The 19,982-nt window shown below is 34.3% G+C and overlaps 1 protein-coding gene across 1 annotated transcript in view; it reads left to right on the forward strand.

The window, feature by feature from the left end:
• The window catches only part of LOC113494962, a 34,417-nt gene that overhangs the window by 11,777 nt on the left and 2,658 nt on the right, over window positions 1-19,982 (forward strand). The window lies entirely within an intron of this gene.

Genomic DNA, 19,982 nt, shown 5'->3' on the forward strand with positions numbered 1-19,982 from the left:
TATATTCATATCATGCTAAGTACAAAGTGAACAATTGAATTAACAATTTTATTGTCTTCGATTCTTAATTAGGATTGAAGTACGTTCGTGTACCAATATTTTGTTGGAACAATAAATTGAATAATGTAATGCGCTTGTTGTATGTTAAGACGCAAGAGCTGGTCGTATCTTAACAAGATCTGATACTTACTAGTTAGAGTAGTTTCGAATTTCGATATTAGCAAACATGGCCCGTTCAGGACATGACTGGTTAGATTTAATCTACGATACAATTGAAATATTTGAATCTTAAACGGCAATAGCTACAAGCAAGTAAATTCGCGTACTTTGTTTGTATACATTTTTTTGTGTTTTTAAATAAAAATGGAAACCTCTAATCAAGTAAAATACATAGAACTCGTACATTGAATACTTTTATTTCTAAATTTTTTGCATGAGATGTTCAAACTGATTAATTTTGTAAGATTACACGGGCAAGTGTTTCTAAATAATTGCTGAAAACCAAGTAGGCTATTTTTTACTTTCTGACGATATAAAAAAACTAGGTGTTTCACTTAAAGTTACGGTTCAATAAATGATTTTTATGAAATTTCAGTTCCAATTTCATACAAAAAATTATGTACATGTACTTTAACGTTGCTAAATTATAAAAACCAAGACTAAGACTTGTTTTGTTGTATTTTTCTTAGATGTTATGACATATTATAACAGAAAACCAAGATATCGAGTAGATACTATCTATTAAAAACCAAACCTTGCCTACACTTAGTGTAAACTTTAAATTTTGGGTTAAGTATAATCTAATATTAAACAAGCGAAAGTATGTAAATGTGCTGTATTTTTGTTTGTATATTTGTTTCCTCTTCACGCTCAAATGGCTAAACCAATTTCGATGAAATATTGTATGGAGGTAGCTGACATCTTCAATTAATACATAGGCTACTTTAATCTGCATTTTGCAGCTATAACCGACACACGAGCAGGCAAAGCAGCGAGCAGCAGCTAGTTATTTGTAATTGTCAATTCTACAGCGAGACCTAGAGTAAAACAATACATAAAAAGTTTAATTTTCCTTACTAACCTACTTTCATATCTACAAATACGAGGTATTCCGTCCCGCACTTTGTTTACTTGTCACCCAACATAAGAGTGAAAGTAACAGTATTCCAATGGTCACAATATTCTACTCGCAATTACCTACATACAGGACCCAATTCCACGTAATGGAACTCGTTTTCGATATGATTACGTAATTGTTTCTCAATCTTTATTTCCTGAGTTCGTATGTTTTGGTAATAAGCTGCACTGGACAAATGGACCATCCAATGTTCGAATGCCGTAGTATGAACTGGAATACTAGTGTAATGAATATCGTACCGGCCGGTAAGAAGAAATTGATAATAATATCGACCTATGATCGTCTTACCATTGGAAATAAGCTTCATCAATGCAATGAAAGTAAAGGGTCGAGCATTGATCTACAGAAATACGATATAAAATATTGTCAATGTGTGAGTGCTATTCAACAACCCAAATTGAAATGTAATCGTCAAAATTAATTACATGTCGTAAATCAACATTTAATTACTAAACATTGACATCGTATGAAACTATGAGGCATCCTGACTAAAATTATATGTTTCGAGCGTACCATAATACGGTCGTTAGTGCCATCAACTTAAAAAAACAGCTAATGTAATTTACATAACATTGGTTTATGGATATTTTCCCAGGGTTTATATCCTTTGACAAGCGGTGATCATAAAAAATGCAGTGACAATTTTAATGCGCTAATCGTATAAATATAATTATAACATCCGCACTAAACCGAGCTTGATCAACATTAAATTATATGTTTCAATTTGCGAGCATTATTAATAGGAATCAAAAGTAATGTATTGACTTGACCGAATGCGATTACATCCTACGCTTATCATTGCGAAATACACCGAGATATAATCTCGTACCTTAACAAATTAATAAGTGTTGTATAATAACTTAGTTCCAAACAAATATGAGGTTATTAAACTTACACATAATAGGCCATAATAGCCCTGACAGCGTTTATTCGCGGCGATACTGCTTTGATTTGTTTTTCCTGTTTTTTGATTCTATGTTTTTGCTAAGTTCTAATTTTATGGGTTTGCGGGTCGTAAATGTAGATTGCCGTATATGTCTTAGTCTATAAAGAGTTGCTATTAAATCCTATCTATTTGTGGATTTTCGGCTGATTTTTTATAATTTTCGCACTTGTCATTAGTTAGAAGGCTTTTATTTCCATTCATAGTGACGAGTTTATCCTTTTTGGATTTCTATGAAAACTATCCTTCGTGCACTTTAAACTTATAGTTCACTTGACCGTTTGTTGAATCCATTTGTTAACATACAAGGTGACATTAACGTTAGCACCGTCGATTACATTTAAATATTCATCAGCATAATAACACTTGTCCAATGACACATTGCTTTTTAGTCGACCTAAATGCTAAAGTTATAAAATTTAGGAATTGATGTCAAACAGTACTTATACCGTTTCACATAACTTTGCATATACCTCAGAATATGTAAATGGCACTAAAATATATTCTAAACAAAATTAGCGATGACATCGGAACAAGATAGTATATACGGATTTCGAAAGTGACATAACAAGCCTTTTGATATTTACGATAGGAAACGGTTTTCTCACAAAGCGTTTGCAGATTTCAAATTCGGACAATTTGTTAGCGTTTCTCTTTGTACAAAACGACGTAGAAGCCTTCATTTAACACAATAGGAGATGTAACAACAGCTAGCGAATACAATATAATAGTTAGTCATATTCTATACCCACGTCTAATTAAACAACACCTGTTCGCAGCGACTCACGTCGACAATAGGGCAAAAGAACTTTTCGCACAGAATTGCTCCCGACGCCGACCGACGCGTATTCGGAAGTCAGGGGGCCTACCACAATCACTGAAAGAAAATACAATTGAAAGAGACAACTCGCTGTATGTCATGTAACGGCGTCTCTCTTCTACAATTGTAAGTTTTGCGCAGAGTGATGATTGTAGACCCTCAGTGGTCCAAGTCACCTACACAATGCGCATTCTTGAGAGATAGTTTACGCTCGCTGTTGTTACGATCTGTTATTGTAGTGTGATAAGTCATAATACGTTAGAAATGTGTAATTTCTCGCAGACTTATTTAATATCTCTCTTTCAACACATGCTCTTCCGGCCTTTTAGATGGAAGAACCGTTAAACATGTTTTTGCATAACATAATGTTTAGCATGTAGGAAAGTTCCTTGTGCTTCCTTAACTATTAGTTTCAGTAACTAGTTTTCCTGGGACGTGAATTAGCTATGACCAGTATGTAGATAGCAAGGCTACGTGGGTAATTCTTGGTAGACCCAAGTTCCAAATATGTCGGACAAGTAAACGTCATCCATCAATGACGCAGTATCAGACCGAATCATGGATACCATATTATTATAACAATAAGTACCAATTTCCTTGAACTGACTTTTAGTTCTTACTACTTATAATATGACTATTCTGAATAATTGACTCAGGTCAAAACTTAAACTGTTTACTAATTTCAGCTCTCTGTACTATATGGTTCTTTCATCTTAGTTTTTCTTTAATGGTAATTGACACGTTCATGTTTCTTGTAACAGAGTAGTCAGCATTTGAACAGTAAGTACACACTAACAACATAATTAGCCTTTTGAATATACTGTCTGTCGCAAAATGACCTCTTCTGCTTATTTCAAACTCTATACTAAGTCTGTGTGTTAGTAATTAGTCACAACTGCTGAATATCTCACGTTTTTAATGTTTAAAATTAGCAAACAAGTTGCCATCTGGTCGTTTTTAGGTCACTGACCTTGTAAAACAGGTCCTAAATTAGTGCACTTCACAAAAACTATTCTGTTTAATTTTTCCCAGCAAAATTATATGAATGCCTTTTAAATATAATTTATGGACTCACCCGAGAACTCTCTGCTTACCTGTGAAGTAGGCCCAAGTTGACCAGCCCACGGTGACAGCATTCCTTGTCCAACTAGTAAGAAAAATAGAAAAATATATCAGTGACTCACAGATGACGTCAGCGACTGCAATCCCCTTTTAACGACCTTTTTAAGAGCATTTATTTGGTCTCGTTTAGTTTCGTGCTATTTTTTTAGTTTTAATGAATATAATTTATATTCCACGTTAGGTATACTTCATAATGAGATGGCTCCATATTGCAGAAATAAGTTTGAAAAGAATTACAAAAGTAAAGACACCGTTAATATGAAGCAAGCATAATTAAAAATTATAATAGTTTATTCTGATGCAGAAGATTCAGTTACATAATGTTTATAGTAGAGTTCATGGTTAAAATCCACTGCAATGGACTAGTTTCTCATTAAGTAATCTGTAACAAGTTATTTATGTAATAATTTTGTTGATATATTTCGTTTGCATTTAAAATAAGCAATCTTAAAATTAATGTTTTACCATTGGACATACTTTACGCAGAAAATATGAAATCTTAAACTTATAGCGCAATTAAAAGACCTTGCTACCATATTTAGAAGTGCGTTAGATAACTATGAAATGTAGGTGCGTGTGGGCGAATCTGCAAAAACTTGCAAATTTTTGCCGCAATACGCAACTCTTCCGACATAAACATCGCCTGAGAAAGCTTACCATAACATTTCAAACACGAGTACTACCTACGTAAGTAAACATTAATTAAAATTCATAAGCGATACAATAAAATCTTAAACGCGCAGCCGTCGAAATACAATTATGAGAACTAATCTGCCCTGTTGGTTGATTACGTAACATACAAAAGTAAGGGAAACTGTGTTATTTAAATGGCTTATTACACAAATATACGGGTTTGTGGGCAGGCGAGCGGGCAGCAGCGAGCCTCCGAGACAAAGCGAATGTGGAGCAAGTTATCGAGCAGCTAACTGATGCTTGCGTAATGCACGAGTGCAGGGTTGCCGATGCTGTTAACTCTTTCTGTCATCTGTTATAAGACCACCAGCTATAAGTAATACTCTCGTAATGTATTATATCATCTAGTAATACATAAAATGTCGTAAATTGTCGAAGTATGTAACACAGATAATGTATTTACTAAAACCCAGGATATTGTAGAGACGTAGTTTCTTGTCTCATTTTATAACAGCTTAAAATATGAATTATTATGATTAGTTCAACTAAAGTCGCACCCCTATTTAATATTGATTAAAAGAATGTCAATAAAATTGTAAATACAAACGTTTTCGATGCAGTAACACGATTCAAACAGGTCCAGTTATACAGTCTCAGTTAGGTGTGAAAAATCGATTAGTATGCACACACGATACTTGACCAACGACAAGTCTGATCAGAAGATACGATAAGGTTAGGAACTGAATGTTAATCTCGATTAGCGCATAGTAGTAGCCCTGATCGATTTAACAGTTCGTTTGCTAGTTTCAACTCTCACGCTGACCATTAGGATACACCCACTAATTTTACATAAACCTATGGGTATCTGTTACTTTGACCCAGTTGCAAAACCTCTAATATTGTCCCGTGCTTTGGAAATAATTCATGTCTCACTTCAAGGTCGGTTTTAAATTTTATTTATATGCTACATACTCACTTGATGGCTGCGCAGATAAGAAGGTACTACACGTGATATTTTTAAAAACAAATAAGTTTCTTTGACGTTCATAAAAACTATGATTAGGTCTTATGTTTAAGCATAAGTTAAGATGTAACAACGCATTGCTACACCTACCATATTCATTTAAGCAAATTAAAGGTACACCTGCAAATGTAACAATAATATTATCATTAAGTTAAATTCCTTCCTATAGTGCTTACCGACAAATAGCTTTACGCACCTTCGATCACAGCATTATACTTCTCATTAACATGTCTGCATATTTAAGATATTAAATATACGAGTTACCTCATATATTGAAATTAACAATTTTAATACTAATGTAATTAAATGTATATCATTGCGCTCTACATGTTACGTGATCTAGTTTAAATCCATAACTTTAATTTTACGAAATGATATATACTTTTATACAGTAATATTATCATGATGTGTTGTCTCAAGTTTACCTATTAAACCTCATTTGCTCGTTCTCTAGCTGTCGCTACATGCGTAAGTATAATGACTACAAATTGAACTTAACTCGTGTAATTTATCAAGTCTTACTTAAATCAATCGATTGTTCAACTGCGTATTATAAAAAAAATCAATGACACTCGTAAAAAGATGACGAAAGCTATTTATAACTTACAAACGATGTAATTTCCTTCTTCTATCAATTAACTATACACAATTAATGTTCATGGTTTGACGTTTTTGTATAAAAACTTGAGAGAAACGTCAGTTGCAATGAAACAGGCAAATGTTCTCAGGGCCACTTTTTTTTAGAAATCCACTATAATAGGCAGTTTGGTAGAACTTATCGTCGTCATCAAGTAATTAGCGTAATTTATTACTGAACAAATTCATCTAATTATGTAGTACGCACGTTTTTGAATGAGTCTCTAATGTAGAGTTAAGCTGTATTACTAACGAAACAATGATTATAAGGAAATATAATCAAACTTGGTATACCGAGATAATTAAGGAAATTAATTAAGGAGCAATTGAACTAATAATCTTTACTTTACTGTGTATAAATATTATGGTTGTGGGCCTTAGTAATGTAATTTGGGATTCATCCTTATTTGTTCAATTTGAATTTACTCAATTTATGGTTTGATGAGCACTTGGATGCAGAAATCAAATAAACAGCATAATTAGTATATGACTTGAAGTAGTGTACTTTCATAGATATAAAAAACGGAGAATTTAACAACTTTGCTGCCCCGCAAATAGATACAATAGTGGAAAAATAGATGTTTATACATATGTGGATAACAAAATAATTCTACAAGTTAAATGTATCACACCAAAATTTTTATTTCAAGGCTAGTACCTTAAATATAAAACTTGAAAAGGAGAGACGACTACCTGTCTCATCTTTCTAAACGAGTATAAATATAATGTTCAGGATACCAAAAGTGAAATCAGGAACCTTTTTCTTATAAAATGTGACAAGTCCAAAACTATCAAGTCATGTCAGTGCAGTTCCTCATTTCTTAAAGTTTTACATTAAACGTTTCCTGGATGTAACACCGAACTTGTTTAGAAATCGTTTGCAACAAAAATGGCGAACCTGTTTACAAGGCATTCACTGGATGGGAGGATTCTGATCTAGCTTAGTTCCTTCATGCCTGTACAAATTAATAAGTAATTTCGATATTTCGTCGTAACTCATATCGATTTGCGGTATTAGTAGGTAGTGTTCACCTCTATCTAGTGTCTCTTCTTTATTAATACAACAAAAATTGGTTCAGAAATATTTAAGTAACGAATACTTTTATTTCGGAATAACTTTTATAATAATAACTACATTAATTGAAAATGTATGTGTATTTTAGAGGCATTTTTCGAACACACTGATATTATTTATGTATGGTACTAAGAAATTGATTTTATATCGTGCTATATGTTAATGTCTAAATAGTGGGTCACAAGGCTGGACCTGATATTATCAAAATGTTGTAAAACACTCTGATAATTACGGGTCAATTAAGTTAATTATTCATAAACGTACGTTATTACATGCGCTATCAATTGGATTCATCGCGTCGCCCTGTTTTGTAATAATTATCAATGGTATTATGTTTGTTGTATTTTAGGTATGCGTACCTAATACTTATAAAACAGATACTTATATTTTCAGTTCACTTTTTTATTATGCCTATTTGGAGCTTTCTAGACATTCTAGAATTCTGGTTTTTTAATAAAATAATTTTAGCTTCAGCAGAATTACAATAACACTTATCAAGTCTTATTAAGATCCAAACGACTTTAACTAATTCTAATTTCTCTGAAATTTAATGCTTAGTTGTAATTATAATGCATTTTAAACGCTTCAATACCTCTAACCTGTTTTGCGGAACGGATATACAGGAATTGAGACCCTGTATATCTAATTATCTGTACCTATCCTTGCTGTAGATATTGGCATTACGCTGTATGATTTAAAAGGTCGTTTACAACCCATAAATCTTAGATATCAAATTTAAACTGCTAATTCGGCAAGACTTGCTCTTGAGACTGAGTTGTCGTCCCTATATAAATTGAAAGCGATGACCGTCGCATGTCGGTCTAGGTCACTCTGATATCAAGCCATGGACGCAAGCGGGAAAATATAAAACATATTATATGGTTATTGTTTAAAGTTATTATAACACAATAACATTTAATTACAACCTATTCATCAATGAGGCATTGTTTAAAAATGTTTATAACCTACTCATGGTCTACGCTTTATGGGATAAGCATAGGTTAAATGTATATTTGGTAAATAAATTGATGAATATATCTCCAAAACTGTGGCTCTACATTCTGCTAAGAAGTTACCTTCAATTAGCTTATAACTTGTTCCAAACGATTGCTTTTAGCAAATAAAACAGAATCTAACAACGGGGGGCCGAAAAAGTCTTACTTGGTGCGGGAGCGGGATAGTGCATTACACGGCGCACACACATCTCTCTTGCACAGTTATAATAACCTTACTTTAAGAGGTGGTAATAGACCACCTGGTAATGTTTGGGCAAGTTAGGGACCCCGAAAGAATGCAAGCAAGGTCGCCTACGTGTCAAACAACTATTCAACAATCGATTCGCATACCATGCAGCTGAACCATAAGGTTGAAGAAAGCTCATTTACATGAGAAACAAACACATTACGTTACAAGAACCGCCCTTAAATTACTTATAATCTAGTGATACTTAAAAAAACTTTTGTAGATACCAAATTCAGATAATTTGGTATAAAGGATTTTATTTTATTCTCAATATTATGCATGTCAGACAACACCTAAAACAACAAATTAAAAGAAATCTATTAAAGACTTTTCTTAACGCCTTTTCTATTTCTGTAGCTGTTGCATGGTAACGTAAAGTTGTCTAGATTTATTTAATTTACCGAAACCGAGATCAGAGATCAACTGTCAGTGCAACACAAATCCACTTTTTACATAAAATCAAATGAAGCATTTCATTCACAAGCATTGTGCTTAATAGGACAGAAACTGTTAACGCGAGCGCAGTCAAGGTTCTTTGTTAAGTGGTCACTGTTAGGTCACATTGCACATCGCCAGTGACTCTTGAAACACGCAAATGTCCAAATAACTTACATTACAGTGTTATAGCACTAATTGTGTCTTGTCACGATGTTTCGTATGACGTAGACATATTCGTACCATTATGACTACGTGAGGTTGTTAATGATTGTCTAATGATATACGTTGGGTTGCATAGGGTAGTAAATTGTGTCTTATAATCATTTGCCGTGAATCCTCATGAACTATAGTATAAAATATGTGATTGTTTAGGTTATACTTCACACATTTCAGAATTTGTTTTGCATGGTCATTATAAAACTAGATTCAGTTAATCCTTACCTAAACTTTTTTGTGAACAAATAAAATTAGTGTTTCAGTGTCAGTTCCATATTCTATTTAAACAAAAACCAGAGGAATAATAGCACATTTACCTCGACTATAGACTTAATACAAACACCTCAAGGAGCGCACACAATAGATATATGAACAAGGTCTTAGCCAAAAGTACCCACGTTCAATAAACTACATGACAGATGTAATTTATTTGCGCCCACAAACCTTTATGGAGAGACAACTAGAAGCAACAAGACTTGTGACAAATGTTTAAATAAATACTCATTACATTAACTTGCGCACTTTTGAATCATGGCATAATAAGGAAGAAAACAATATTGAATTAAGAACGTGACATGTAATCAAAAAGAAAAAAAACATTAATTGCCAATTTATGAGATTTTAAAATATAGAATGAGACCTAATTATTATTTTGTTAAACATCCTGACGTATAAGCTTCGAAAAAACATAATTACTTTATTATTATACCTTCATTTTAGTTTAAGACATATCGCTGGCGTTCTTTTTTTTCTGCGAGTGTAGGTTTTTTCGTTTATATCGCTAATGTGTTAAATATAATGTAATTTAAGAGGTGTCTGATATTCCTATACACTAACACGAACTAGAATTATGAACTAAGGTCGTGCAGATATACGCTTAGCGTAACTAAAGAGAATATCCCATGTGTGGATTTGACAAAATTATTGTTTCGTGTTTTTATAACAATGCAAATTATCAGTATCACAAAAGGACGTGTTAATTAAAAAAGTTGTTGAACTAATAACAATGTACACAAGGCACCCATGACATAACATCCACCGGCTAATCCAATTACCCAGCCATATTCACTCGACAATCAACATATTATTTGTTTACAATCAACACCATGTATAATTACATGCCATTGGATATGCAACAACGATATTATCCGCATTCACAGAATAACAATGACAGAACTCTATTTAGTTTCGGAGCGAGATATAAAACAAACAGACCATGCGGCAATATGTGAAATGTTCGTATCTGGAACAAAACAATGTTATCAGTGATGTAGCTGTAGGTCACCAGCCTACCACAATATAAAGCCTTGTTCACAAAATTCACCCATCCAGTACTCAAGGCTTCAAGATTTAAGTGAGAACGTTGCTCAATGTCACTTAGAACTAATGATTATGGCACGTTGCACGTTGGTCGAGACAAATCGCCTGCATATATCAATGTGCGTATAGCTTCCTATTGTAGAATTAAGTCGTAACACTGGTACGTGTCTCGTCTGCAACAAATGAGCTTGTTTTGAGGTCGAGGTCATGGTTCGATACTTTAATGAAACCACATAGATTCTGCACACAATTGAAGATAATTTACTGCGTGCTTTAGCGAGCTTTAACTACCCTCGTATTATTCAAAACAATAATTTTAATATTATGCAGATTTTTACGACTAGTATAATACTAAAACAATTCATTATACTTGGACCGTACTTATGAACCATTTTATGAACATTATATTCGAAGGTTTCCCGTATAAGTTTATGGGTACAAAACAAAAGACTGAACGGTTTAGTTCTGCAGTAACTGATTGGAAACTTGGAGTTGCGACGACAACTTCTTAATGACTTTTGTTTATTAACCGTTAGAGGCTAGAGCGACTTTTTTAAAAGACAATCATACTATGACGTACAAAGTACGCTATTACGCCATTGAGTTCACTAAACCATTTGTCATTGGCGTCAATAAAAGCCGAAACCATACGTTACTCCATCACCATTTGATTTATTAACCAACAGTGCGGTATAGATCGCAATCTTGCGGTACTGTTACTAAACTGTAGCACTCTCGTACCTTATTTGTATCGTTGTGCTCGTTGGAGAGATTTAGAGTAATTACACTGTGTTCAACAGAATTAACAACTTAAATATTTTGTTACCCATGTCATTTGATTTACCTAAGGTGCGTTTTGTTCATATGAAACGTAGGTAGAATCAAGAATGGTAGGTAAGACCGTAACGACAATAATACCGTAACTTCTAATGACACACGTTATTATTGGACAATCATTTTACATTAAAAAAATGTTGTGGACAAAAACCCTTTCCATACAGGGTTAGAAATAATTATAATTTAATATAAAACAAATTAAATGCCTTACATTAAAGAGCAATAAAAACTCGTTTTACTTTTTGTTAAACATCTGAAATACGATACTTGTATCCTTTAATCCCAAAACGGTCAAGAACCCTGATTAGTCGTTACAGTCACCGCTCACGTGTTAATCTCCGATATGCATCAGACGATGCAAACGAGTCGCCTCAGTGATTATCAAACCAATTTTGTCATGAACAAGTTTAGCTGGTCACGTTCCTCTACTACGTTTACATAAATAATGTCGTTTATACCTGACGCTTGTCGTGGGCTCGTGGTACACGGGAGAAAGTGGTCATCGCTGTCCTGTCGCCCTTACGCGGCCTGATTCCGCAACCCGTGTCAACTTAACTAGTCACGCCATACACGAAAATAGAGAAGAATGAATTATATAATAACTCTTCTATAATTAGAGACGGCACTGGCTACCGTCTATCGCCTGTCGACATGCCATTTGAAATTGTTTTACGTCAAGACTAGTAACATGTTATGCATGTATAACGTTTGGTGCATACATAATTGTTGAACTAAGGTGGGAAATACAGGAATATTCAGCCTACACCAGAGGCTGGCGAAGTGCCAGAGCTTTTATATCTTGTTATAAAAAATGGGTACTTAAGATTTTAATTTAGAGCGTTAACATAAGTAGCGAACATGCGTGTGCATTAATGTTATAAGCCACACACCGCCATCTAGACACAAACTAAGCAAAGCTTCACAGCTCTCATCACAAATTTTTGTCCGGGGTGGAAATAGAACCCACGACCTCTGGTGTAGCAGTCTAGGCGACTAACCACTAGACCAACAGGTCAGTCACTAATCATCCAGCTATCAGCTGATAGAAACAAAGTTTGTCTTTCGTTCGTAATTCGTCGGGATTTAGGATCCCTTAGTATTTGACGCAACCCAACCTAATGTTCAAAATATCTATTGTATTACTAAAACTAGTTTTTGTAAGGCACCACGACTAACAAATATAAACAAAACACTCTCAAAATAATTAAGTAGCGATGAGTCACGGATAAACTGGTGCAGAATTAATCAAGTCGTTTGGATTCACGGCGAAGGCTCAATATTTTTGTTTATTTGTTGGACAGTGCCGGATTACAATTAGAAAGCACATAACATTTCAGCACATGCCAATGTGTCTCAGAAAGTTGTGCAATCGCCATATTGTGTAAGAACATGCAATATACATATGCTAATGTAGTTAACTTCCGAACGGACATATCAATTTACTGGCACTTAGCATTAAAGCCTGCGCATGCTTATTTAATAGACAGAACACCGGATCTCTGATATTTTTTAGAGTTCCGCATTGTAACAGATGGTTATGGAGCTTATTTATATCACACAAATAATGAATACTTATATAGGTACAACAATTTCAGTATGCATGCTGTTTAGTGTCCGTGTATCGTTTATATTACACTTATACTTTTAAAGCATCAAAAGTTGACACCAAGTGACCTTTTTAAGTACTAAATTATAATAATCTAATTATATGTTTCATTTAAGTAAATTTGTTGAAAGAATTTACGTAAAAATCAGATCCCTAAATATTACGAGGAAAAGTTGACTACAACCAGGTCAAGTAAATAAATCTATAGATACATACACGTGATATACGAATGACAGTCATTACATGTATTATTAATAGCTGGTAGAATACAAGTTTTTGCTCTCGTAATATAAAATTTTTGAGGTGCGGAACCAGAAATTTGCAAATTGGAACGACTTGCCGGAGTTCGTACGAACATTCACATAGGCTAACGAAAGTGGGGTGAGGGCAGACTCAAAACAAGCTTACTTAATACCTAGACAGGTAATTATATCGTTACAACTTGTGCTAAATTATAAATTCTAGATTATTACTGTTTTTTACTGAATTTATTACATACCTAATAAAATATAATACACAATATCGATGCAGAAAGTGTGTTACGATATGCTACACCTTTCAAATAGTTTTAGGGTTTTAACAGCTCAATAGTTATTTTTCAATGGCATAGCAACATACCAAAAGTAATAACATGAAATAGCACGGTTGTAGGTTGAAATCCAGGTTAAAAGTAAAATCTCACGTAACTTTAATTCACATATAAATTGACTTCATGTTATTTGGAGTTAAATATTTCTGTTATTACAGTATTATTTTTTTGCGTCGCAATGTTATAATTATAATGACTGACTGCTTTTAATTATAAGCATAATTATGAGGATAAGATAAACTACTCAAAAGCTCTAATTAAATAATAACAAAAATAAGGTAAATAATTCTTTGGGTCATACTGAAAATAATCCATAATATTACGAGAATAAATTAGGTAAAACCGCAGACAAATCCTTATTTTAATCATCATTGTATACAATGCATGTAAAAACATTACTCTCACGGATAAAACAATTTGTACATTATTTAATAATTCATCAACTTTTTACACTAGTTTGGTTTTACCACAATTCTACTAAATAGCTTATCTAATTATACCTTCCGCGTGGTTCCAAAAAACGGACAAGCACTTAAAACTCGACAACAAATTTAATTCAATTAAAAATGAAATTTACGTATAGTCTCCACTTATTTTTCATAAAATTTATACAGCTGACTTTGCTATCATATACATTAGTTATAAAGACAGTTGCTTAATTACGTTATTATATCAAAATATACAAAATCGGCATTCCAGTAGGTATCATAAGCTCATAAGTTAATCTTGCCAGATATAAACCAACTAGGGTCTAATCTTTGGAATATCGAAGAAACTATTTTCCATAAATTTTCCATTAAAATCCCGAATGCATTTTTTTTAAATTCGGAAGCAAACGCTCGTCATTGGCCTGCTAGCTCACCTTTAGACGGTAGCTACCTGCACGTTGCTTCCCATCTAACATTATACCTGTGCGGAATTTATCTATCGAAAATGATAATGTAGAGCGAAGCTGAGCATGCATTGCTCGCCACTCGTCACGTTGTCGCGTGATTACGTCATCAGCTTTCGTCGCGTGAGAACCTTCGAGCATTGTGGCGACTCGCATCACTTTCATTGTTTATACGGAACTCCGCGCACGGAACGGAAGATGTGCGTGGTGTGCGTGCACGCAGATTTTTAACAATGTTAAGACAAAATGTGATAATGTAATAACCGCTGAGATCGTAATAGATAAGAACGGTTACTTGTTAAATGATACTGCAAAGATGACTATTTCTAAATAGTATTACACTTAAGGTTCACATTGAACTTTAAATGGCTTGAAGCAGTTCTCAACGAATTATTAAACTGACCAGTTATGATTGCAGTAACCGCAACGCCCACTTATTTATGTCGTCGCATGGAAGTAGATATTTAATTCCGAGCATGATCACATTTTCAATCTCAATCAAAAGCATCCGACGACTAAAATGCTAATAGGCGAACTGTATTCCGCAAATATTTACTTTGCAGGAATCCTAAGTTTAGCTGTGTTTTATGCAGTTCGTTTATATGCAGTACTTGCAACAATACGTTACAGTTATGATAAAAGCATTAGCAGTATACGGTAAGGAATGTGTGACAGCGGCGTCAGAGCGGCGCAGGCGGCTTCGCGAGCGCGACAGACGCACACGGACAACTTTAATGGACACTTCTAATGAGCTTTTTAACTACTCATTTACTCCGAGCCTATAACCTAATGCCGTAAAATGTGTCTCTTCACTCATTCGAAATACTTGAGAAAATTAAATCTACTTGTGCAAGTGTCCGTCACTACTCGTCGGATTTCGTAATATTATTTAGAATTCAAATAATATTAACGGCCTAGTTTACAAAACCAGTGGCGAAGATCATTACGGCTATACTGTGTTGAATATTGTAATACATCAAGAGCGTCAAATTTATACGAACCCACTAACCCAGATGAAGCGAGATTTAGCAATCGCAAAGCGGAAAAAACTCAACTAATCATATTGGTCCGACGAAATTATAGAAAATAAAATGAGCCTCTAACGATCACGAGACACACCTACACTGTCTACTACTGTCGACGTCACACCGTGTTCTTTTAAGGAATCATAATTTTGGTTTCGTAGGCGACTAATGAAGGTCTTATAAGGAATGTAAATAACCTGTGATTAACAAGGTTGCCAGTATTTCGTTGAATGCGGATTTGCGCGCCCTCAGAGCCCACACGTCGCCTTACTGCCGCCCACGCCTTGTACGGTCACCACCGGGCGACCAGAGCTACTAGACCTGCCAGACGCTGCAAGTGCGTATTGCCACTGACTTAGCTTGAATTTCAATGAACAATTACACGTGGATAAATAATCTGTCGCCCACATATTCATAGCTATGTTGGGGCGAGCTGATCTCATAACTTGATATTCCTGTCACAATAGTAAATTGTTATGTTGATTGATATTTTAATTGTAAATTGATATCCATGAATCTGTTAATCGCTTACAAAAACGACGGCAAAAAATATTCTATCGCGGAAGTTCGCAATTATTATTTTTAATCCGTCTTTTTTGTTACCGTGATGTTTGCTGTTTTAGGCTGTGCAGAAGAAAATACTTCGATACTATTATTGATTGATTGTGCTTAGACATATATTTCACTTGTTTGCGTGCTGGGATTTCATGTTCAAGTTAGGCGTAAGTTTCGAAGTGGGTGTTGGCATTCCAGGCGCCACTACCGCCCACACAGTCGGGTTGTAACACTGGCAACAACAGAATATAGCTAGAGAAGGCAAAACCCGTAAATTATGGGTATAGTGACCACAGCCTCGACCTGCAGTATGAGTAATAGCCGACCTAGTCATTTCGTAAGGAACTAACTAAAAATGGAATAGAGATAAGTTAATTATGTTTTTGTTAGCTTTGTGGTTTTTAATAATATTACCATACATAACATATGCCTATCATTAAGGTAAAGTTTGAAACTTTTCATTGAATTTAAGCAACAGAATGTAGAATTTTCAACATGTATTCGATGTGCGTGGGCTCCCCTTAGTTTCAGAAATGCTCGTCATGTTCCCTCGTCACAAAAATGAGTTTGTGAAAACTCATGACAATCGCAACAGCGGTTTCTCTTCACACAAATCCCCACAGTTTGAATTGATCAGCCTTCCAAATTTGGGAGGCGTATGCAGTCACCAATAAAAAAACTCTTCTCCGTCACATATACTTACATAGATAAAGGTCTTTACTTAGGTACGTAACTGAAATAAAAACTATTATGACAAAACCCACAATCCAGCACTACATAATATAATAATAGTAGATATTCAAATCCAATCATTTATATTTATGGTCGGCTGCATTCCTGTTCACTCTAATCGTATCTAACATTATAAATAAAGTATCTACAAAACAACAAACAATGTTATTCTACATAATGAATCGAGTGATGGCGTCACCATGCATCTATTGTAACCAAGAATTAACTAATTATTTTTAAATATCCGGATTCTCTTCAAAGCTAATTATTTTCTAATTAAAACAGTTTTTCTTGCACATCGGTTAATTCAGATATGATAAGGCTTCCTTGAACGTCAATGTTAAATTTTGTTGTGAAATATATTTAAAGTACGGTTTACACGTGACTAGTGATTTATAGCCGTACCTTTTTATTTATTCAGGAATCATTCACCGAACAAATAAGATTGAAGAATTACCAAATGAACATCGACCAATTACTTTTTGTTTGTTTACGATTTGATCGAAATTGGTCGAATATTAGACACAACACGAGCGCAAATGTTTTAAATGTAATTTCTAAGACTATTATCATGCATACTTGTTTATGATTAACCTTAAGTAGCTAACGATAAAAAAAATAAAAAAACTTGTCACAGATTGTCTTTATCAGAAAATCGGTGTGACGCTCCTATAATACCTATAACGTATCTGTTTGAAAAATGCATATCGTAATCGTACGTAGTTTAACCAATGTCAACACACACCTCCAATAAGGGAAAAGGTACCGTTAAATACACTGATATAACGTACCTATTTAGTGTTTCCATATACTATCATAGACTAGTCCAGGATGCCAATATTTAAAAGGTGATAATTTGTTAATGGCTTTCCAAGCTTTTACATGTAAATTCTGATGGATATTATGAGGTGATACACCCGTTATAATAAAATGTTACATCTTTTTTTGTAGGTTAATTCGTGAATCACCTCGCCAGACAATTATTTAAATTTTCAGACAATCTACCTCATTCATTAGTAAATTATTTAAACTATGAAACCTATTATTAACCAGAAGCCGTGTATTACAAAGGTGCGACCGCTCCACCCATCTGATTCACAACACTCTTGTGATCACGTTTTATGGCTATGGCTAAAAGGATATGTTTTAACCAAAAGATAGCCTTTTAAAATTAAAAAAAAAAATGAGTTAGGCGCAATGAATAAAGATTACTTATATAGGGAGGGAGACTTTTCTCTGATTGTATATGTACTAAGTTACTCAGAAACTATTTAAGAAACATTTGAAGTCGGGTTTTTACTTAAACGGCTAATTATTCTATTACGTCACACCTAACTCATGGCATGCCGAATAGCTGACTGGACTTAAAAACGTGACTACTTTGTGTTAAAGTACTTTACATTTAACTGTCCAAATGTTTTACCAGAGCCCTAAAAAATAGATCTTACGTCACTTAGATCATGTTAATAAAAGAAATAAAATAGCTGACTTGATATGCAACAACATTATTAGAACTAGAATCTTATTTGTATTTTTGCACAGAATCGAAGAGCGTAGAAAAGTAAAAGGATGTATAGTGTAGAGCATATTTTTGTCATGCAAAATACCAAGAAATCGTATCTGCAAGGCTATAGAGATATATGTAACTGCATTGCCTAACTGCAGATACTCAATTATTGAAAATTTGAATTTCGACGGAAGAGACCGCAAACGACGTTGGATTCGGAAGAAATAAGAACAAACGTGTATTAAGGTTTTTTGTTTCATACATTGTGTTATTTAGTCATGCATGGAAACATTTCCGCGTAGGTCCTTAGTTAAACACCCACGTATGTCCCGAGGCTGTTGCGGTAGGTACCGCCAAGTAGGCAACTAACAACACATTGATATTCCATGACACTAGCCGTGAGTAAGGCTGACATGGTTAGTCCTTCTAACATCACTCTTGGACATTTCCTTAAAAGGAAAATGTCACAACTAGGTACCTTTGTCTGTATTACTAGTGACACTTGTGTCCTTTAGATGATTCTACTTGTTCTTTTTACAATGTCAACGTCTTTTCTTTTCTGAAATATGCCACACAACGTTTTTGCGTCCAAGTCTCTGAATATTCAACATCACGACATGTGTCTCCGTCTTGCTAACATCATGCTAAGCAGCCAGCTGTGCACGACTTTCGGGTCTTATTTGACTTTCATTGATATTCCAATATTAAGGGAGGTCCATGTATTTTTGTTACTTCATTTCGACCTTCGGGGCTGAGTAAACATCTATTGTTTAACAAATTACTGATTCCGTCTCTAATTCGTGGCAGATCCATTGTCTCTGTTGCCCGATTTTACGGGTAGTGCACATCGCGAGAAGACGAACACATCCACTTCACTAGGAAAAACATCGCGTGATAAATGTAAATGTGCTTTTGTCTTATTAGCTACAGCTAATTACCGTGCGTGGTAATAGTTGTCGTCTATTGAGAGATTTTCCCGCATTATATTAACCTGAAGAATTTTATATTTTCAATATACAAACAACGTCGCGACACACGAAATCAGCGGTCTACCCTTGTGTATCGTGAATAGATTCTTACATGACAATGCCCATTTATGTGTAAAGTATAAGATAATACGCAAGAACATTATTATTAGTTTATACAAATGGTCCTTGACACCACCTAATAAACAGCTATTACCACAATCCCAAGTCCCACGCTTGTCTAACCCGCGATTTATGAAACTAACTCCATACACTAATCAGTAATCAAGTACTGCAGACCTTGTCTTAGCCCACAATCAGACACTATATTGTTACGTGCAAACTTCATATTAATAAGGTACACAACTACACACAGCCTATTGTCGAGGTGATGCCTATAAGAACATAGATGAATAATACGTTTGATTAATCGTTTTGACTTTTGATCATTTAATATATCTCCAATAAGAGTCACTTTTACGGTATCGTCAGTCAAATTTTTAAGGTATTCAATTTCAATAAATTTTCTGATAATGCAAAAAAAATTGTTGAGAATTATTTCCACTCAACATTTACCATACATGGTCTATGGCGCTCGGTAAATGGCAATTAATAGTCTCACCCATGTTATATTGGATTAATGTATGTATTATTTTCTTGGTAATGA

The sequence above is a fragment of the Trichoplusia ni genome, chromosome 6, assembly GCF_003590095.1.
Source record: "Trichoplusia ni isolate ovarian cell line Hi5 chromosome 6, tn1, whole genome shotgun sequence".
NCBI classification, from domain to species: domain Eukaryota; kingdom Metazoa; phylum Arthropoda; class Insecta; order Lepidoptera; family Noctuidae; genus Trichoplusia; species Trichoplusia ni.